This window comes from Panthera pardus, unplaced genomic scaffold (genome assembly GCF_024362965.1).
Source record: "Panthera pardus isolate Hobbes unplaced genomic scaffold, ASM2436296v1 HiC_scaffold_8, whole genome shotgun sequence".
NCBI classification, from domain to species: Eukaryota; Metazoa; Chordata; class Mammalia; order Carnivora; family Felidae; genus Panthera; species Panthera pardus.
Genome location: NW_026527013.1, coordinates 104097685 through 104121017, shown reverse-complemented (window position 1 = coordinate 104121017; position 23333 = coordinate 104097685). Strand labels below are relative to the sequence as shown.

The 23333-nt window shown below is 35.4% G+C and overlaps 1 pseudogene; it reads right to left on the bottom strand.

Annotated features, from left to right (window-relative positions):
- Positions 1–23333, bottom strand: part of LOC109263592 (centromere protein V-like) — a 47448-nt pseudogene that overhangs the window by 22699 nt on the left and 1416 nt on the right.

The window sequence follows — 23333 nt, the reverse complement described above, 5'->3', positions numbered from 1 at the left end:
GTTTAAGTCATGCATGCAACATTAGAGGTCAAAAGAAAGGCATCTTACTGAAGGCATACACTGATTTCATCCTGATAACAACCATATGAAGTAGATATATTATAACCAATTTCTTGATAAAGAAGTAAAAGAAATATGAGTGACTCATACAAGCTCATTTAGCTGATAAAAGGTAGAATAAAAAATAAAAGCAAAAAACAAAACAAAACAAAAACTCAGATCTTTTAGCTGTCTATCAATGCCACTTCTGCTCTCCCAGAGCATTCAGATAATGAAGGACAGAGAAGCACTCCAGTACTGAAGGGTATAGTAATTTTAAAGTCAGTCTGAAATGTTTTACTGCAGTAATCAGTATTTCCTCAGGCCTTGCCAGTTATTGGCAATCTGTAGGATGCTTTTAATGGTAATAACTCAGATTTCACTGGTCTTGCCTCCTACCATTGTTAGACATACTCTCAGCCCTTTGCAAACCCCTCCACATGCATCCAGGAGTTTCGAGGGTGTCTCGCAAGATATCACAAGCTGTTCTCTCACTGTCTTCAAGCTCTGTCTTTTCAGTGATGCCCACTCTCTTGAAACCACCTGAAGGCAGTGTCTCTCAGGACCACTCCTATAGCTGTTTCCCATGACAATGTGGATGTCTGACCAAATTGGCCTTACCAGCCCCTCAGCTTGAGTAAACTTCAGACAGGCTTCTTCTTGACTCTAGCCCCCCACCCTCTCTTTCCCTTTTCTTAGAGCATTCACTTTAGAAGACTTGTAATTATAAATTCTTTCCTGCCCCTTTGAGATGTAAATCTTCTCCCAGCCTCTTGCCAGTTTTACAACCCAGGAAAGTCTTTCTATAGGACTTGGGAGCCATCTCTTTGAAATATAATCATCCCAAAAGATAGGGCACCTGTTTCCCTGTCTGTGGGAATGTAGGAACCTGACCTTGATAAATGCCAATTAACAAAAACAGATGGACTCACCACTATTATAGACTAACCTCCCCACTAACATCCTCTAGCTACTTTCCACAAGTTCACCCCAGTGTTTAAAAACTCTCCCGTCTTTTGTCTCAGTGCAGTTGAGTTTCAGTCTTGCTCCCCTATTACGATGGTCTTGAATCACTCACTTTGCCTGTTTAACTCCATCAGTGCAATTTTTCCAGAGCAAAAGTGCCACTGCCAAAAACTCTCAGACCAGTAAACCCCCAGGGACTCAAAGGGATACAGTGATAACATCTCTCTCCCTGACTCACACTTTGTAACTCATGGTGAAGCCAAAGGCACTATCAGGTTTCCTATTTTCATGGAGTCCTTTATGCAAAGAGTTCCTCTACCTCTGGTTGCAGCTCCATAGACTCATGTAGGAACAGACTGACAGGCAAATGCCATTCTTGCTCTCTATGTCTCAATTCCTAAATCAACTGCACAAGCAAAGCAAACCACTTTTTTCATAAACGCCCCCCCTTCACACCGCCTCACTTTTTGAAATACAAATGACCTTCTCATAGACTCACCTACCAGAAGGCAATCATGCCCATTCATGTTTGAATTCCACTTTAGTCAAAACTGAGATCTCTATTTCACACAGATGAGTAAAACAATGTGTTGGGAGTGCTTAAAAACACAACAAATGAGGGGCGGGGGGAATGAAATATTTTCACTTTTTTCCTTACCCTCTTTGCATTGTTTGAAAGACCCAGTTCAAATGATCATTCACATAGCACATTTAAGCACTCATATGCCTTACACCACACACTGATTTCTCAATTAAACTTTAAATGCCAGACCAGTTAAGTTTAGAGCCATTCTACAAGGAAGGAAGGAAGGAAGGAAGGAAGGAAGGAAGGAAGGAAGGAAGGAAGGAAGGAAGGAAGAAAGGAAGGAAAACAGGAAGGAAGGAAGGAAGGAAGGAAGGAAGGAAGGAAGGAAGGAAGGAAGGGAGAGGAATGGGGAAGAAAGAAAAGGAAACAGGAAAAAAAAAAGTCTAGCGGGGTGGAAATCAAAGGAAGTTGATTTTAGTTCAGTATTAGAAAGGGCTAAAACAATTATAGCAATCCAACACTCAAATCAACTGTTGTAAGAAAATAATTTTGTCCATGTTGGGAGCTAGGTAGAGGCTGTAGATAGTGCACTCAGCATGCTGTGGAGGAAATTCATGCATAAGGTAGGACTCTCAACTTATCCAAGGACACTTCTAACTCTGAGATGATGCTACGTGATGGGATTACTATTTATAAAATATTAATCTTTTGGATTCTTTAATGAGATTTTAATTTTTTTATATATTAGCACCTCATTAATAAAATGGAAAATATCCCCCAAATATAAAGCATTTCCTTCTGAAATGAACACCTAATAACAGAAAGTTATTTTAATCAACATATCAACTTCACATAATGGAAGTAAAAGCATTGAATGGTGCATTTAACTGGATATTATATAGGTGCTGTTATCTTTGTTCCTTAGCATCATGTGTGAATTGATTTAGTTATTCCTCATGACAATCTCCATGCAATTAGGCATTGCTTACTCACAGAAGAATGATCTAAGAACTACAGAGAGAGGCAAATAGTTCTTTCTCTTTTTCTACAGGTATTTCATAAGAATACTTTCCAGAACTCTATGCCAGACATAAAACTACCATAGAAGACAGAATCCATACTTTTAATGGCCAATGTTAAGATGGGGGGGGGGGGGGTGGTCAGGGGGAGGGCTCCAGAAAGGAATCTGATATTTGTCTTTCAGTTGATCTCCCTCACTCTCAGGTTGGGGAGTGAGCAGCTGGGCTCCACCAATGCTGGAAATCAAGCCAATTGGCCTGACATCTTGGGCACTGGCTCAGATGAATTTCTGGAGGTCACCCAATCTTACTGTTGTGGAAAACCATAGAATATTAACATCAAGAAGAAACTATAGACTCTAGGACACCCTAGTCTTAGCTCTAGGATGTTCCAAGCTTGTGGGTAAGTCACCTAACCTTTTCAAACCTTAAGATCTCATACATATCTGCAAAAGGGAATATCCATATTCTGATTATCATAGGTATTGTTGTAAAACAAAAGATAAAAATTCCACATATATGTATGTATTATTTAAGTGGTTATTATTTGGGGGAAAAAAATGAAGAGCCACTCCCATGCTCATTTGGAAGGACCTAGACTGTATGATTTCTATACACCTGGTGCTGGAGTCACAGAGAGAAAAGGTAACAGGCTGCAGCAGCATTTTCAGACAGACTCTAGCAAAGCAGAATAGAATTGGAGATTCTACTTTCTTATCCTTCACCAATAATGTCAACTACTAACCAAGACTCTAAATATAGAATCCAAAGAATTCAGCTTGTGCTGAACACAAAACGTTTCCTCCCTATTCACAGCTTCCTATGTATTTAAAGCTTATGAATATAAGGTTACTATGAAAGTTATCCCCCAAATGGTGCCCTTTTTTGTTAGTAGAAAAATTTTTAATGATTTGTAAAAAGCATTTATTACAAAGCTCTTCAGCGCTAGAGGGATAGAGTCCTAAGAGTAATAGTGGGTTCTCCCCTTGACTACATTGTTTCATTCTGCTCTAACTGCTATTATTTACTTCTCTGATTTTGTTACCGAAGAGAGTAAAAGCCCGTTACACAAAACCATTTAAAGAATTTATCGGTATTGTGTGAAATGCTCTGCTCATCAAAACAAATGGAGAGCAGACTTGTCTGTGATGGTTGGAATTCAGCACCCTTGGAATTGTGTCAAGAAGAATATCAACAGGCAAACTCCCCATCCACTAAAAGCCCTTATGTACTCCTGGCTCAGACGAGGTTCTCAGATTTTAAAACTTGCAGTAACTAATCAGAATCACAGTATTCAGTCTCCAGTTAAAAATAAAGCATCTAACCACCGTTTCCTGAAAATATAATGCTATTTTTTTCTGAAGGTTGGAGAAAATAATTTAATACAACAAATGAAAATATTAACCATACTCTTTTCAAAATACATCTCCAAAAGGGAACAAGTCTGTTTCTTTTTCCCTTCCCTAATCACTGTCTTCCTTTTACTTTTACCAAAATATTTTAGGTAGGCTTCTCTTTATCAAATTTTACTTTGAAGAAACTGAGTTTAAATTCTGTTGGCATTCTGGACTGCTCTAGTCAGAGCACAGAAAAATACAGCCAAAGCATTACCTTTAAAGTCAATACATTGGCTTAGACACTAACCAGCATTCTTACAAAGATGCTTTATGAATCATGGATCAAGTGAATAGCATAATAAAAGCACACACTTCTGGAAGTATCCATCTGATGCATTTTAGGGAGACCAAAAGCATATCATTTCTGAAACTATGGAAGTAAAATTTTAAAAAGGCTTATATTTATCCAAATCTACACTTTCTTTGGTCCCTTCTTCTTTTAGGGTGCATTACTTATTTACAATGCATTCTCCCTATGAGAGTCTGTGAAAGACATCATCCTGTTTGCCCAACACTCTTTTAAAAAATGATAAGCACATGAACATCCATTACAGAAAGTCCCCATAATAGAAGTAAAACAACTTTGGCAGCAAAGGTAATGGGAAGTGCACATACAGACACAAAGGCTAAAAACAATGATGAAGGTCATTCCCTAAGTGCATTTATAGTTAGAACAGTTGGTGCAGGTCTCTTGAATTTATTGTAGTATTAAGCTCAGGTACAGTTTTATTTGAAATTTCCTCTTGGGTTTTTCCTATTTCTTTTCCAAATTTGTTCATGACTGATATTTTCTTAAAATTGAAATTGGAGCTACAAGGAATTTAACAAAACACGTTAGGGGTTCCTGTGTGGCTCATTAGTTTAAGCATCTGACTCTTGCTTTCAGCTCAGGTCATAATCTCCTGGGCATCAGATCAAGCCCCATGTTGGGCTCAGCACTAAGCATGGAGCCTGCTTGGGATCCTCTCTCTCCCTCTCTCTGTGCCCCTCTCCCCAACCTGCATGCTTTCTCTCTCTCTCAAAATAAGTAAATACACTTAAGAAAAAAGAAGAACACAGGTTAAATCACAGAAGAGATATTGTATATAAATTATTAGCAGAGCAGTGAACAGGAGGAGATTTTGTTCCTACCCAGTCCAGTTTGCGAGTAAGAGCTAGCATTTTTCCCTTTTATCCTGGCTTGCATCTTTAAGCGTCATGAAACCCACCCTTTATTTCTGAGGCTCTGAGTTTGTAACCATTAAAAAGGTTGGTTTCAAAGGAGGGAATTCAAGAACATCTTATAAAAGCTTTGGGCAAGTGTCAATGGAAAACCCTCCCTATTCCTCCACCCCAAAAATTAATGGTTTTTTTGTTTGTTTGTTTTGGTTCTTTTTTTTTTTTTTTTTTGCACAAACTGCATGAAGCACAAGGCATTGGCACAATGACATTCATTCAGCTTGTCTCCACATGGTATCCCCAAGGAGGGCCTTTGTCTCAGGTCTCACCAAATCCCCTAATGTATTTCCCATCCAACTCTTCATTTTTCCACCCCTAACCCAATGTAATTCTTTCCCCGGGGAAATTCTATTTTAAAAATGTATATTTTCCAGACTCCTTTGCAACTAAGTATAGCAGAACCAACTTTGGCATTTAATACTTTAATTTTTTTTCTTAATGTTTATTTATTTTTGAGAGAGACAGGCAGACAGAGTGTGAGCAGGGGGGCAGAGAGGGAGGGAGACACAGAATCCAAAGCAGGCTCCAGCCTCTGAGTTGTCAGCACAGAGTGCAACACAGGGCTTGAACTCATGAACCAAGAGATCATGACCTGCACCAAAGTCAGATGCTTAACCAACTGAGACACCCAGGCGCCCCTAGCCTATAATACTTCAGCATACTTCTGGGAGTGTTTTCCTTTTCCTCTCCCCTCATTGCTTCCCTCCTCTTCTTTCTGCCTACCTAGGTAGGACACAGATGTGGGGCTGAAAGAGCACTACTGTGACCATGAAATCACCATGTAAATGAGAATCAGAGATAACTGGATAACAGAGCAAAAAGCCAGAGCCTTGATATCATGGAACTGCCTTGCCAGGCTTTTCTGGATTTCTTTTACTGTTACAGTCTTTTTTTTATTAATTTATTTTATTTTATTTTTTAGAGAAAGAGAGTGAGCATGTGCATGAGTGGGGAGAAGGAGAGAGAAGGAGAGAGAGAATTGGCGCTGAAAGTGTGGAGCCTGACTTGGGGGTCAGTCTCACTACCCTGAAATCATGACCTGAGCTGAAATCAAGGGTTGGACACTTAATCGACTGAGCCACCCAGGCGCCCCTATTATTATAGTCCTAATGCCTGTGTGTCTGCCTCTTTCAAAGTCTTTCCTTTTGATTCTCAAGAGACTGTTTTGCTTCCAATTCAATTCAGCTTTTTATAAAACAAAATCTTCAGCTTTTGAAAATATTGATTTTGATGTGGATTTCAAGAGCCTATTTTGGAAGTCAAAAACTGAACAGCCATCGATTCTCTCTCTTTGCTTTCCAATTGTAACAATATTGACTCTCTTCAAGACAATGTGGAAATCTTTGACTACTGAAGGAATGATCATACTTAGAACTATGAACAGGAAAATACAAATTGATTTAAGATATTATATGAAGTAATATTTTAAAAAAGAAAATAGGCTTATGAATTTTTTCTGAGCCCTTTTAAATGCCCAAGATTTTCTTGTTATAATCAATAAGCTAGGTTTCCCTTTGATCCTGTAATTCAGATTTGTAGGTTTGTCCTTGAGAGCAATAGGAAGCTGAAGCTTAGTCCTTACTCTCAATACACACATATTCCTCTAGTGCATGAAAACTATCCTGTAGTGGATGCCAAACCAATCGAATACCAAACCCAGAAGACTTCTGGAAAATAAGAATAGGTTATCCCCCGTAAACCCTAGAAAGACCATGGAAAGTTTGTGGTCCAGAGTTCTGAAAAAAAAGAAAAACATATAGAACATAATGAAACATACAGAACTTTATTTCCCTGGAGAATCCAAGAGAGCTCATTAAGTCTTATCAAACCAGAGCCATAGAGAGTGATTAATTCTAGTGAGACTACAGTGATAGCCCTCTAGAGACAAAAGAATAAAAAGGAAGTAGATGTCAAGAGTGTGTATCAGCATTTCAGAGATGACAGACCTAGATCATCAAGCTTTCTAGCATGTCAGACCAAAGCCACTGATTTGCAAATCATAAGAAGCGTGAAGAATCAGTAGGGGCCATGTTAGGCTAAAAACTAAGGAACCCTTCCTAACACATGGCTTTCAGGATTAACAAAATCTCAATATCTGTCTCTTCAAATGAGAAGGAAACATACCAACTCTTAATGCCTTTATTTCTCTTGAGGAGCAATTTTCCATGACATACTTGGTGGAGAGTGAGATAATAACCTAACAGATCATCTAATATCATAGGAGTTTCAGATACTTTGAGTAAGAGTTCAAACTTCTAGCACCAACCCCGCTGATCCTTAGGAAGAAGTAAGCATAAAAATTTATGGGAAATAGGGAGGCCTGGGTGGCTCATTTGGTTGAGTGACAAACTCTAGATTTCAGCTTGGGTCATGACCCCAGGATAGTGGGATCAACCCCTGCTAGGGCTCTGCATTGAGGGTGGAGCCTGCTTAAGATTCTCTTCCTCTCTCTCTCTCTGCCCTTCACCCACTCAAAAGTGCATGCACGTGTACTTTCTCTCCCTCTCCCTCTCTCTACAATAAAAAAATTAAGGGGCACCTAGGTGGCTCAGCCAGTTAAGTCCCCACTCTTGACTTCAGCTCAGGTCATGATATCACGGTTGGTGAGGACGAGCCCTGTGTTGGGCTCTGTGCTGGCGGTGTGGAGTCTATTTGGGATTCTCTGTCTCTTTTCCTCTCTCTCGGCCCCTCTGCATCTTGTGCTCTCTCTCTCTCTCTCTCTCTCTCTCTCTCTCTCTCTCTCAAAATAAATTTAAAAACATTAAAAAAAAGAATGCTTTAAAAAATTAATCAAAAAATGAAATTTAATTTTTTTTAAATTTAAAAATAAACAAGATCATGTATTTGCTAAGTAATATTTTAAAACACAGTTTAACTCATATGTCTATGTTTTTAGAACAATGGAACATTTATAAACACTGGGTGTCACAATATCTTTATTACTACAATGAGTTTTAGGACCTTTTCTTTCTATTAAACATCATTTAAACATGCTAGCAAACTTTAATATAGGATTATTCATTATTCAGTCTCAAGGATTTGGCAAAATAATAAAGAAATATACTATATTAAATTTTTACCTGGATAATTGGCCTATAATACATTTTTATTAACTTATTTAATAAATGTTTTTATGAAGGTATAACATATACAGTACACAAATGTTAAATTCAATCACTGCCAAGATCAAGATCTAGAATATAACTGACAAGATTAAAATGAGAAATAGATAAATTCACAATCACGATTAATTTTGTCCATTTTTATATGTATTCTAAAGCTATGTCATTAAATACATACAGGTTTAAGATTATTTGGACTTCTTTTTTAATTGACCTTTTTTCATTATTAATTATCTTTTTATATCTTTCAATATTTCTTATAGAAAAGTCTTCTGTGCCTTACATTATTATAGCCACCTTAAATTTCTTTGTCCATATGATCTGTCTTCTTACATCCCTTTGTTTTGTTTTAATGCTAAAAATATTTTGTAAAAAATCATACAAAAGTTGGGAAGAGAAAGTAGGATGTCAACCAGCCAACATCAAAGTTTGGGCAGCACAAAGTTCTGCCTAGAGAGACTGGTAGTTAGAGCAGTCTGCAGAGATCAAGACCACCAGCCAACAGAACCAGCAACCTGGGTCAGCCATATTCATGAGCACCATGGACAGCAAAGCTATTTTTCCCAATCATTCCTCCTTTTCAGGAAGGAAGAAGCAGGAGCTTACCCTTTAGACATGTTCTTGATGGTCTTATGCTCTATTATGGCTTTCTCCCAATAGATGTCATTGGATTTCTCAACGATCACATCCCTGGCAGTGCCCTCAATCCAGGCAGTGTGGGGGCAATTCTGGAGCCTCCGGGATTTGAACAGGGAGTGTAAAAGCTCTGAATACCACTTCTCTTACAGAAGGCATGTTGTGCTTTGTGCCTGTTGAATGTGCATTTGGTTAGGGCCCTTCTTAAGCCTGAAGCAAGAAGCCAGAACAAAGAAGTGTTTATTCTTCTTCTTGCAAATGCTGCCATTGCAGTCAAAGATGTGCAAGTTGCTGAGGCCCAAACTTCAAAGCTCCACAGTAGCAGTCCCCTGTGTGCTTCACCAGGCTCTGGTATTGGAAGGTATCCAGCAGCAGCTTAGTTGTGCCCTGGAAGATGAGCCACTTCTGGGACATCTCCCAGTGCTCCTGCTGGCTGCCCAGGTCCAGCATGGCCACTGAAGCCATTGGAGTTGCTGGGGCTGGCTATGGCTGTGACAATGGAGGGGACAGCATCATGACCAGTGCCAGCTCTGGCTACATCTGCCCATGGCCTGGCCACCTCCTGGGCTTATAGCATCAACTACCGCTGGGCTCCTCTCCCCTTGCATGGCATGTGAGGTGCCTTGGGGTGAACTGTGGGGCCTCTGGAAGACCCAGGCTGCTTCTCTTATCCTTTTCTTTTCTTTTGACTCTTATCCTTTTCTTTTCAATCTAAATCTATATTTAAAATGGATCTCTTTACAGAGCACATACTCAGATTTGGTTTTTAATCCATTTGCTTTCTAGTGCCTAATCCATTTATATGTAATAACTTATGTAGTTGCATTTAACAACATCTCAACAGTCATTTCTCTTTGCTCCATATGGTCTTTGTTCCTTTTTTCATTTTTTCCTGCCTCCTTTAGAATTAATCAATTTTTTAAATTTCCTTTTATTTCTTCTTTTAGCTAGTTTGTTTACATTTTTATTACTTTTCAGAAGTTTCCCTAGAAATTACAATATTCATCTTTGCCTCCACACAATCATCCTAACATTAGTACTTTCATCACTTTCAAACAATAAAATCACCTGGCAACAACTTAACTCCATTTACATGCATCTTGACATTTATGCCTTTATAGGCATATACTTTATATTTCCATTTTTATAAACCACAAAGATATTATTTCTCTTGTTTTAAACACCAGTATCTTTTCATATTTACCCCTACATTTACACTTTCCATTGCCCTTTATTTCTTCCTGCCATTTTATGCATCCATCTGGAATCACTAACTTTTACTGTGAAGAATTTCCTTTAGCATATCATAGAGTCTGCTTCACCTCGTGACAAATATTCTCAGATTTTATCTGAGAACTTCTTTATTTTATCTTAACTTCTTTTTACAATTTATTTTGAATGATTTTATATTTACATAAAAATTGCAGAGGTAGTACTGTTTATAGCCTTCACCCAGATCCCCCTTAATGTTACCATGTGACATAACCATGGCACACTTCAAAAGTAAAATACTAACACTACTATTAAACTACATACTTTATTCATATTTCACCATATGCTCCACTAATGTTCTTCTGTCCTAGAATACAATCTGAGATAACGTATAACACCTAGCATCTTTATTTTCAAGAATATTTTTACTGTGTATGAAATTCTGTATTGGTCATTATTTTCCTTTTGGCTCTTTAAAGATGTCATTCGACTATTTTATTACACAGTTTCTACAAAAAAAGTTAGTCATTACCCTTATTGCTGTTACTTTAAAGATAAGGTGTGTTTATTTTGCCTCTGGCTGATTTTAAGCTTTTTATTATATATTGACTTTCACCTATTTAATATCATGTGCCTAGATATAGACTTCTTTGTACATGATTAGAGTCCACTGAAGTCTCTTGTACCTTTGTACAAAGTTGATACTTTCTTTTAATTTTGGAAAATTCCCAGATGTTATCTCTACAAATATTGCTTATTCCCAATTTTCTGATTCTCTCTCAATTTTCCTTCTGAAATTCCAATATATGTATGCTAGAATTTCTTTGTGCCTTGTGTCCCCTGTACTTTGATTTATTATCTTCATTATTTTTGCTCTCTTTGGTTTAAATAGTTTCTATTAATGTGTCTTCAAGTTCCTAACACTATCTTCCACTATATTCAGTTTGGTGTTAAGCCACCAAACTAATCTGATTTTCAGATATTATATTTTTACTCCTAAATGTCAATTTTATTCTTTTTATAATTTCTAATCTTATATTAAAATCCTCAGTCTTGAGGAAAGCAGAGTGGGGCAGGAGGTGGACTATAAGGAGTTGAGGGAATGTGGAGGGGTAATGAAAATGTTTTAAAACTTGACTGTAGTGATAGTTGTATAATGCTATAAAATTACTAAAAACTAATTTAATTGTACACTCACAATTATACCTCAATAAAGATGTCAAAAATGAAAAATATTTCATTTTTTCATTCATTTTTGTCCATCTTTTCCTCTATTTCTTAATGTATTTAAAATAATTATTTTAAAGTCTTTGTTAGCAATATTTGATATGTTAATAGCTGGGAGAATCTGCTTTTATTGTGTATTTTTGCTCTTGCTTATTGGTCATACTATCCTACTTTGTTATAGTCTCATAATTTTTATTGTATGCTTGACATTGTGTGTGTGTGTGTGTGTGTGTGTGTGTGTGTGTGTGTGTGTCGGGGTGGGGGGAGGGGCGGGTAACTTGCAGCACTTGCTGATGATATTACTTCCCCCAAAGGATAGTTATTCTTTTCCCCTCTTTGGCAGATAAGTTGAAAAGTTGGCTACCTAAATCCAAAAAGGGATTTAACTTAGTCAGGCTTAGGTTTCAGTGTTAGTAAAATGCAGTATACCATTACTTCAAAAGTGTTTTTTGGGCCTGGATGTTCTGTACTATTTCTGTAGACTCTGGCAGGTCTTTGTTTAGCCCTGAAAAACTATAGGAGATTCTATTCTATCCTTTCTAGATTTTGAGCTTAACTTTATAGTTTCCTGTTTCACACTATTTCAAATACATATCAAATATAGTGATGTGTTAAATATTTTGATGTGGATACTGGCCATGCCAAGCCCCCTTGCTCCAGCTGGGCTGTGTCTGTACACATGAGGAAACTGAAAGAAATTTTACCTGTGTTTTAGAAGTCTTGACCTTGTCCTTAATCTATGTTTCATGGGAAAAAGGAAGTATACTTTTGAGTCCAATCTGAATTCAATCAATCATACTATCTTATACAATTGCCAAAAGAATCAAACTTAAAAAAAATAAAAAGAAGAACCAAAATGAAAAAGCAGTGGAATGGTAGTTACCAGGGGCTGGAAATGGAAAAATAGGAGTGATGTTGTTTAAGAGTATATACTAGTATCCAATACACATTAAAGTGATTATAGGTAACAATACTGTAGTATAAACATTAAGCTTGCTAAAAGACTAAATCTTAACTGTTCCTACCACTAGAAGAAATGATAATTATATGGCACAACAGAGATGTTTAACTAATACTACAATGGCAATCTTACTGCAATATAAATGTATCAAATCAATACATCATACACCTTAAACTTAGCATAATGTTATATGTCAATTATATCTCAATTTTTTAAATATCCTCAGTTTTCCCCTCAGCATGATTACCCTCTGTTTAGACTAAGGCCCATATACCTGTACCAAGTAAGCAAATGCCCCCAAAGAAGAAAATGACTGGCAATTGTGAACTCATCTAGGAAAAGACTCTTCCCTCTCTGGAATTTCAGTTCATGTATTCTCCTTACTGATATACAGTCTAATATTTTGTAAACATAATTTTGCAATTTATCTTCTTTTTAAAATTTGTTATAGTGGAATTGTTGTCTTCCCATACTCCATTATATCATACGTGTAACCATAATCTCAACCTTATTACACTTAAACGAACAAACATGTTCAATTATTTGAGATCCACGTTAAGAAATAGAATCGCATATGGTCTCAAAAACAAGTCTTTTGCCTATAATGTTGAACAGTATCTGGAAATAGTAATGATACTCTAGATAATATAAAATAATTGTGTTTGCCCCACCTAACCAGGTCTAAAGTGGCAAAGATGTGACCACTTTCCAAAACATGCCAATTAGAAAGCAGTAGATTCTTTTATCATGGCACTAATTGTGTACACCTGGGAGAGATGGATAGATAGATAGATAGATATGGATAGATATAGATAGATAGATAGATAGATAGATAGATAGATAGATAGAAAGATATATAGATAGATATGGATGGATAGATAGATAGATAGATAGATAGACAGACAGACCAATTTTCCCTGGACAGTCCCAGTTTATGTTTGCAATGATTAAGTAACTACAAGCAGTTTCCCTTTTACTCAAAAACATATCACAGGTTAATGATAAATTATGTGGTCCCACTTTAGTTCATATATAGATATAAGGCATGAAAAAAGACAATATTCCAATTTTCACTGTACCTCCTACCTCCCATGTTTATATATGTCATTAGATCTTACTATCAACATACCACTATGTTGGGTTTTTGAACCATGGTCCTGTTACAGTACCATGTGTCAAAACCAGAGCAAAATAAATGACTTACATTCTTATATTCTAAGTATTCCTCAATAATTTATATCTGTAGCTTCAGAACTTTTTTCTGTTATGTTCATATATCTACAGCTTTAAGAAAAGCACTAACGAAAGGGTCACTAGTAACATAACCTTACACATAGGTAAAATGTAGTTCAGTTCTATTAAAATATTTTTTATATTTGAGTATAAATTGTTTATAGTTTTAAGACACTTATATATGTACTTTTTTCTTTTAGCATAATATAATGGATACTTCAAAAACACAGCCAGAAAACAACTTTAGAATTTTCATCATTTTTATAGTTAGCATATAAAACAGGTTGCATTCAATTCTCCATGGAGTGAAGTTTGGAAATGAGGCTGAATTATTTGCAGATGACAAATTTTAGACCCTAAAACATGCTTGGTACATTGAAGAAAATCCTGTTGGTTAAATCACTTGAGCCATCAAGTTTTTCTTAAAGTGTCTCGATATGCTTTTGACTGATACCATCTGTTATCTACTGAAAAAATTATTTTCCTTTGGAAGATATTCATCAAATTATAGGTGACATATTTGTTTGAGAATATACTAGACCATCTGGTTCTATAAAAACGTGTTTCTAAAAAATACTGCCATCCTATCTCAGCTACACCATCCGTATTTTTCAGAAGCTCTTTTTGTTACACTCCCAAAACAGAAACACATGATATTTTTGGCTCCTGGCTAAAGAAAGCAAGAAAAACATTTACAAAGAGATTTTTCTAAGCACCATGATATTTTACAGCTATTCACTAAAAGAATAAGTAGGTGACCAGCAGAATGGAGTGTGGAGAAGAATGGGAGAAGGCATGGTGGGCTCAATATTTCATATCCTGAATAGAAAGCCACTAAAACAAAGACTTGACAAAACCCTCCCTGCATATATGAGCTTTGTAGAACACCCAGTATATTATCCTATTTATAATCAAGAAAACTAAATTTTCTGTTTATAGATATACTCCCATTCCTATTAGCATTTTGCAGTCGCTACTTGGCAATGTAAAAAGTTATTTTCTTTTCCTAAGGGTGCTTTTTTTGTTTATTAAAGTAATAGATGAAAAACCTAAGAATATAATCTCTCTTCTGATTTTCTATTTGATTTCAGTAAACTTGTTAAAGGCCAAATTTTCTCTAACTACAAAATGGTCCAATTTCTCATCAGAGTTTATCTAAATCCGACCAAAATTTCTTTTTTAACACAGTGAACTAAAGCAATTGCTCTCATACATTCATACTGTACCTCTTACTGGTCTTCACAAGTGACGGTGAACCACTGTGAAAGATAAAATTTCAATATTCCTATTAAGGATATTCATATATATGACCTCATTTAAATGGTATAATATTCATTTATTCATTTAAATCTATGTACTAAGCCTTTCCTATGTGGACAGCACTACTGAGCACTGAAGAAATAATAATAAACAAGAATAGTCATAGCCCCTGCCCATTGGGAGTTTAAAGTCCAGTAAGTGAAAGAGGCATTGTTTACATAATGGATGGCACAAATGTAAAATTGCCTGTGTAAGGAGAGTTTTGGAGGCATGAAGTACATTATGGGTGCAAAGAGGGATCTAGGAATTAGAAAGGTCATTACAGGTGTCTGTGAGGAAGTAATACATGATATGACCTAAGAAATGTGAATAGAAGTTAATTCAGTCAAGAGGGAAGTAAAGAGCATTGCAGAAGAAAAAACAGTCCCACACTTGACTTGGACAGCACCTTCAGTGCAATATAATCCAGTTTATATCTGGAATATGTATATTCCAGTTGACTGTCATTTGACCTTTAACCAGATACTTGCTTCCCTTTCTGTCTGTTACATCCATGATTATTGAACCATCCTTTGTTTTTTTTTTTTATTTCTATAAATATCACTACTGAAGTAAATCTCTGAGCTGCTTGCTAGAGATCTTTTCAGTTGTTGCAAAATTGTAATAAAATGTTGACATGAGCTCGTGACTATCATCAAAAGTATTTATAACAGTCTTGGAGAACCCATTAAGATCACTTTTCTCAAAAGGACCCACCAGAGTTAAAGGGATTAAGGAACAGTACAAGCATGCTGGTGAGATCCTTTCTATTGTCCTAACCTTCTAGATTCTGAGCTTCAACTGGAAGGTGCTGCTGAGCTGTGAAAAACTGGGCTCATTTTCAGAATGCTCATATGTCAAAGTCCAATGGGTACTATATCCATTTTCTATTGCCACAATAACAAATGACTACAAATTAGCATCTTAAAACAACACCAATCTATTAACTTATGATTCTTTAGGTCAGAAGTCCAGGTACTGGGTGGCTTGGTTCCTCTGTTTAAGAGTCTCATAGGCTGAAATCAAGGTGTCAGCTAGCTGTGTTCCATTCTAGAGGCTCTGAGGCTGAATCTTATGAATTCATTCAGGTTGCTAAACAAAGTCAGTTTGTGTGGTTATAGGACTGAAATAACCTTTTTCAGGTTATTAGTTAACCCCAATTAATTAAAAAAAATTCTGCCTCCTTCCCTTGTCATGTGTGCCCCCTCCATCTTCAGACTAGCAACAGTGCATCAGGTCCTTCTCATACTTCAAATTGTTCTGACTTTTCTTTCAGCCCCATCTCTTCCATCTGCAGCCAGAGGAAGTCTCTACTTTTACAGGCTCATAGATTCTATCACCCAGATAATCCAGGATAATGTCTCTCTTAATGTCTTAATTATATCTGCAAAGTCTCCTTTGCCATAACATATTCATAGATTTCAGGGATTAGAGCACTGGCATATTTGGAGGCCTATTACTCAGCCATTTTAAAAGATGATTACTTTTGAGACATCTTGCCATCTGAGGTAAGAGCTGATAAAGGTAATTTGGGACTGTAGTGTGGGTCCTATCAGTGACTTCCTCCAGAGCAAGAGCACATGATTTGGCATATAGGGAATATCAGGTTCCCTCAGACAGGGGAACTAGATAGATGTTTACCAAAATCTTAAGGTTTTGGTTCAGGAATTCTAGAGATATGTGAGGAATTCATGATCATATATTGTCTTTTTCCTGCCAAGATTGAGATTGTTCTTGGACACATTTGTGTCTGTCTTTTGGCTAGAATATTATATTTCACTCAGGAGTCTCTATATGTTTGCCTACATATCTAGTAAGTTACTTGTAAGCCCTTGTGTTTATGGTCAGCGAAATTTTCTGAAAACCTTTTAGATATATAACTCCCCATTTGCTGAGAGCAGCTATTCTCAAACTTTTGGTCTTAGGATTCCTTTATACTTTTAAAAAGAATTGAGGATTCCAAACAGCTTTTTTTATAGGAGTTTTATCCACTGATTTTTTAATATATTATAAATAAAAACTAAGAAAAATTGTAAATATTTATTATTTTACAAACTAATAAAACAATTTCATATTAGCCTAAATAGCATATTTTATGAAAAAGAACTAACATTTTCCAGAATGTATATACATATACAAATATATATGCATATATATATGCATATATATGAAATGTTTATTTCTTTTTGAGAGAGAGAGAGAGAGAGACCATGAATCAGGGAAGGCCAGAGAGAAAGGGAGAGAATCCCAAGCTGGCTCTGGTCTGTCAGTGCAGCACTGGCTGTGGGGCTTGAACTCATAAACTATGAGATCATGACCTGAGCCAAAATCAAGAGGTGGTTGGTTCCTCAACCAACTGAGCCACGGGGCACCCTAGAACAAAAATATACTGAAGGAGAAGACTAGCATTGTTTTATTTTCTTGGAAAACTCTTTATTGTTGGATTTAATAGAAGATAAGCCATATTCTCATACCTGCTTCTATGTTCAGCCTATTGTAATATGTTATTTTGGTTTAAGTAACGAAGAAAATCCAGACTTATATGGATAAATAGTTGGAAAGGAGAGAATTCTTTAATAACTTTTCAGACAATTGTGAATATTCTTTGACACTAAAACTCTGTAACTGGAAGTTTTTAAAATGTTAGTTGGTATGTGGAACGTGATACCATATGAATGAACTTCTTATATGTCATTACATTAAAATCTATTGTTCTACTTTGCTTAAGTGGATCTTTTTGACACATAATGATTTTATAATATCATGCATTTGTCATTTGGACAATGTGTATTCACTGAATTATGCAGACCTTCCAAATGCTGACAAATTTTATTATAAAATAAAACAAAAGAATCATTTTAATTGATATCATCACCAAACTTTAAAAAGATTATTAAGTTATGAAGCTCTTAGTAACAGATACAAGTTTTCTAAAATTCAAAAATTTTACTTGAAATTTCATCATTGGCAACAAATACTATCAGATATTTTTTTCTGTTTTCTTTTTTTTTTTTAAGATTTTATTTTTAAGTAATCCCTACACCCAACATGGGGCTCAAACTCACAATCCCAAGATTAAGAGTCGCTCTACTGAATGATCCAGCCAGGCATTCCTCAGATGTTTTTCTTGAAGTGATACTTAATTCATTTTCAGAGAAATGTCTGCCAATTGCCCAAGTCTGAATAACCTGTGTTTTTCTTTTAAGTAAAAATAATACTCCATGAAAAATGTCATTAGTTGCAGGGTTCATCATTTGTGTTACCATGGGGTTATCTAACTCAAAACAAATAGATCTCCAGTCAAGTCCCCCCCAAGGGGACTCAAGAGGACTTTTTATCTATGTATGCATATAGAGAAAAGGTCTAAGATAATTAAGAACATGTAATTATTAGAGATCATTTGAATTTACAATGGTATATTAACTATTGCTATGTAACAAGCAATCCCAATATTTGAAAGATTTTTTTAAAGTTTATTATTCTTTACAATACTGTGGTTTGGCCAAATGTTTCTGCTGGTTTTGCCTGAGTTCACTCATGCAGCCAATACAGTTGGAGGGTCATGTGTGCTAGAACATACATGATGGCCTCACTTGCATGTCAGACGTTGGTCCTTGTTCTCACTGGGAGCTTTGGTTTTCCTTTGGGTAGCCTTTCATCCTCCAATAGGCTAGACTAACTTTATTGCATGGTGATCTCAGAGCAAAATTTCAAGAAGGTGAAAGTAGAAATTGCCACATATTATTAGTCAAAGCAAGTCACAAAGCTTGATGGAAGGGCCTGCAAAGACTCTATGGCCATTTTTAATCTATCAATATGACCACTGAAGGTTGCTTTTAATATGACTATAACAAAGCTGAGAAGCTTCAAATCAAATAGTGACAAAATTTCTTGAAGTCAGGGTCTGCCCTAGAACATGGAGGCAATGTATTCTCAAAAAGACAACACAAGTCTCAAGTGTGAAGTCCTCTTAAATACTGTTTGATTGCTTTGTAGAGCAGTGCTCAGAGAATGATGGGGAAATGGCAAAAGGGCACAAAGGTTCACACTGGCAAGAGGAAGAACAATTTCAGTATAAAAATAAATAATAACAATAATAATAATGGATTATATCCCATTAAATGAGTCCATGAGTCCATTAATTTATACTAATAAATAGAGGGAAAGAAGACTGTTCTTCCTTACAGTAGTTGGCCAAGTAATAAATGAAGAAGGAATACTGGAATTAGACAAATCACCATCTAACAACCACTTAATAATTCCTCTAGGCAAATATCATCAATAGATACTAAAACTAGTGGATGTAAGTTTGATGAGAAAAGGGGTATTGACAAGGTCTTAAAGTAAATCCCCATGAAGGCATTTTAGCTACAGCAAAGAGAAACCTGGCAAACATGACCTTAACCAAGTGATCCAAGTTAAGTTCACCAGTAATAGGAAAAACAAATGTCATGTGCCTCATGATAGTATGTACTGAGAAGAACAAAACATCACTTCTGTGATATTCTTGTCAAAACTATAGAGTTCGAATTTAATCAAGATGAAAAACCTCAGATAATACTAAGGTGAAGAAGATTTTACCAAAATAAATGAACCTCACTACTCAAAAATATCAAGGGAATAAAAGAAAAAGAATGATTTAGAAACTGTTGCAGACTCAGGGAAACTAAAAAGACATGAAAGTTAAATGCAACATATGTTCCTTGATTGGATCCTGTAATCTCGTGTGTGCCCTAAAGGATATTAGTGAGACAATGAAATCTGAATGAGATTTTTTGGATTAGACAATAGTATTGTGTTGGTGTTAACTTCCTGATTTTGATAATTGTGCAATGGTGATATAAGAAAATGTATCCCTTAATAAGGAATATACACTGAAGTGTTGATGGTGCTTTAAAGTATTATAGATCTGCAACTTATTCTTAAATGTTTCAAAAATTTTAATACTTATATGCATATTTACATAGAAAATAACAAAGCAAGTGTGATTAAAATGTTAACATTTGCAGCATCTATAGGAAGGGTAATTCATATGGAAGTTTTTGTAGAATCTTTATAACTTAAAAGATTAAATAAATTAAAAGATTAAAAGATTACTCTTTTAATTAAATAATTCTTTAAATAATTAAAAGATTAAATAATTAAACAAATTAAAAGATTAAATAAATAAACAAAATCAATTTTAAAACTACTCTTCCAAATAAAGAACCTAAATTATCTCTGTATGAACCAAAATATAAAAATGTATACAAAACTCTGGAAAGCCAATATCAAATTACTAAGTCTGCTACTATTAGTTATTTTTAGAACATTCTGATATCTCATATCCTAAAATAAGATAGGAACATTTTGACTGATACTTTTTAAGGCTAAGTTCTAAAATTCAAAGCTTAGTGAAGAGCAAAAGTTCAATTGCTAAAAAGCCACTGTGGATGAGATTGAAAGTGCATCAGAACATTGCCAACAACAAAAACAAAAAGAACATTGCCAATATAACATCTTAGAAGGCAATAAGAAATCTACAAAAAATAAGTGTTAGTTTGAGAAATGTAACAATTAAGAAAATCCATGCAAGTACAGAGATTTCAGAGATGCCTGAATTAGTCCAAATCCATTTCAAAATCCCCAGTAAATGTCAAGCCCTTTTGATTCACCTCTATATTGGCAAAGAAATAGATGATTGAAAAAACGAAACCTAAGTAGAAATAATAACCTACATATTGATTGTGTTGCAATAAAGTTTTCCATGGTTGGTTCTAAAAATAATTATGTTCCAGCGCCCGGATGGCTCAGTCGGTTAAGGGTCAGACACTTAATTTAGGCTCAGGTCATGACTGATTTTGGCTCAGGTCATTATTTCACGGTCCATTTGTGAGTTCAAGCCCCGCCCTGGACTCCATGCTGACTGTGCAGAGCCTGCTTGTGGTTCTCTTTCTCTCCCTCTTTCTCTGCCCCTTCCCCCTAGAAATAAATAAATAAAAATTTTTAAAAGCATAAAAATAATTATGTTCCCCTTACCAGAAAGGGACAAAAATCCCTGAAAAGGAAACCCCTGAATTATATTTAATGGTAAGGATCCTGGTAGGGCGCCTTTTGGACTTGGGCTGGGGTTATGATCTCCCAGTTTGTGAGTTCAAGCCCTGCTTTAGGCTCTGTGCTGACAGCTCAGAGCCTGGAGCCTGCTTCAGATTCTGTGCCTCCCTCTCTCTTTACCCCTCCCCTGATTATGCTCTCTCTCTCTCTCTCAAAAATAAATAAACACTAAAGAAAATAAATTTTAATTAAAAAAAAGATCCTGGTGACTAAGACCAAAAAAAAAAATGAAAGATAAACACTCATCAGGTCATCCTTAATAAACATTTTTTTAAGTTTATTTATTTACTTTGAGAGAGAGAGAGAGAGAGAGCACATGTGTGTGCAAGCAAAGACAGAACAGAGAGAAAGGGAGAGAGAATCCCAAGCAGGCTCTGCACTATCAGCCTAGAGCCCAATGCAGGGCTGGTGCTCAGTCTCACCAACCATCATGACTTGAGATGAAATCAAGAGTCATAGGCTTAACTGACTAAGCCATCCAAGCGCCCGACGAAACATTTCTGTATTGAGTTTTTATCATTACTCAAAGAAAATTTTTAAAAATATTAGTACAGAAATGTTTTAATTATTGATAAATATTTTATAAATACTTTATATAAAATTACATTATTTAATACTCCTAATTATGGTAATACATGTACAAATGAAATATTATTACAGTGCAGGATAAAATGCAAACAACATTTTAGTTCATCTATGATTCTAATTTATTTTCTGACAGGAGCCTAATTTATTGGCAACAACTTGCGTTTGTCATATAGATCAGATAAGTAATCACTAATTACAATGAGATTTTAAGATTGCAAAGATGCAAATATGTATATAAAACCATGTTGAGTTAAAATAATGAACATCTTAAACATTGTTTTTATAGAGTTCAAGCAATGTTAAAAATTACCTGACTCCACAATTACCTTATTTGTATTATCTGAGTAAAATTTTAGGGATAAGCATTTAAGAGCAAGTAGATTTACTGTTCTTTAATGTCAGCTTAAATTGTAATTCTAAAACCCTTAATTAACTCCAAGACTTCAGACTTAATTAACTTTAAGACCTAAGGCTTAGAAATGTTTAAGTAATTAAAATAAATAGAAACTTCTTACAACAGAGGATGTGATACTTGGGAAGTAGGGACACTAGCAACAGTATAGTCACCACACAATAATTTTTACCTATATACTCTTATTTGTTATTCTTAATATTTTTAGGAGGATAAAACTAGTGGAGTGAAAATACTGTCTTAAATTATGCTTATAGGAATAATTATATTTTAAAGCTAATGATTTAAACTTAAGTAGTATCATCTTATTATTGTGTCATATATGTATGTATATTTAAAATAAAAACATTTGGAGGGAGTAAGATTAAATTTTAAAAGAAGCTATGTATAACAGAGCAGCTGAGCACTGGTGGCTCACAAAGAAAATTGGTCTGTCAGTGTACAACCTGTTTTAAATATAAGGCTGCAAAAATATTTTTGTTTTCTTCATATTCTACCCAGATGTCAGGATTTTTGCTTAAACAGTGCATATGTGTACTATTAAAAAGGTTTATTGAATTTGACCTGCTTTGCCATATTTCATAACTATAAACAATTATAAGCAAACAAATAGGAAAATAAGGGATTTCTTGCTTCTATAAAGCAAACATTCCTTTGGTAGTTATAATGTATTGCTATTCTGGTTAGTAACACAGCCAACATTGTGGCTCTTTCTTGTTCTTTGGAACTGTGATTTTATCCAACAACAATTTCACTGTTGATCCAGGATAAGGCCCTAAATTACAAATAATAAAACTGACTAGGAGTTTCTTATGTCGAAATCATCTCTGGTACTCTCTTGAAGAAAAGACTCCCTCTCCTTTTAAGAAAGGATTGGTCTTGGAAAGGAGGGATACTACCAATAGTGAGTTAATATAGACTTCTTCATATTTTCTTAGTTAAATGAGGACAAGAAGCCCAATCCAATTAATCTCATTTAGGGAAAGTGTTATTAATACGAATATAATTTAGTAAGCACATAACTCCTCAGAATAGATGGAAGTGGACTCAAGTTCATGAATGTGGGCTGGCACAGTGACTCCCAACAAACTGACTTCTAAGAAACTTTTTATTCTATTTAAAATTTTAATTTTAAAATAGTTGGGCCCCTTCCTCTGTCTCTGATCAAAATGGAGAAACAAGAACTGAATTTTCTCTCCTTCCTGAAAAAACAAAAGACATACAAAATACATGAAGTTTTTAAGACATTGGATATTAGGCAATAAAAGAAAATGATCCTTGAGAGATGGAAAATAAATGAGATAAATCCCTTGATTGTTCCAAACAACTACTTTGATAGAGTTTCCACAGAATTGAGAACCAATAAATTGAATAAATTTAACAAG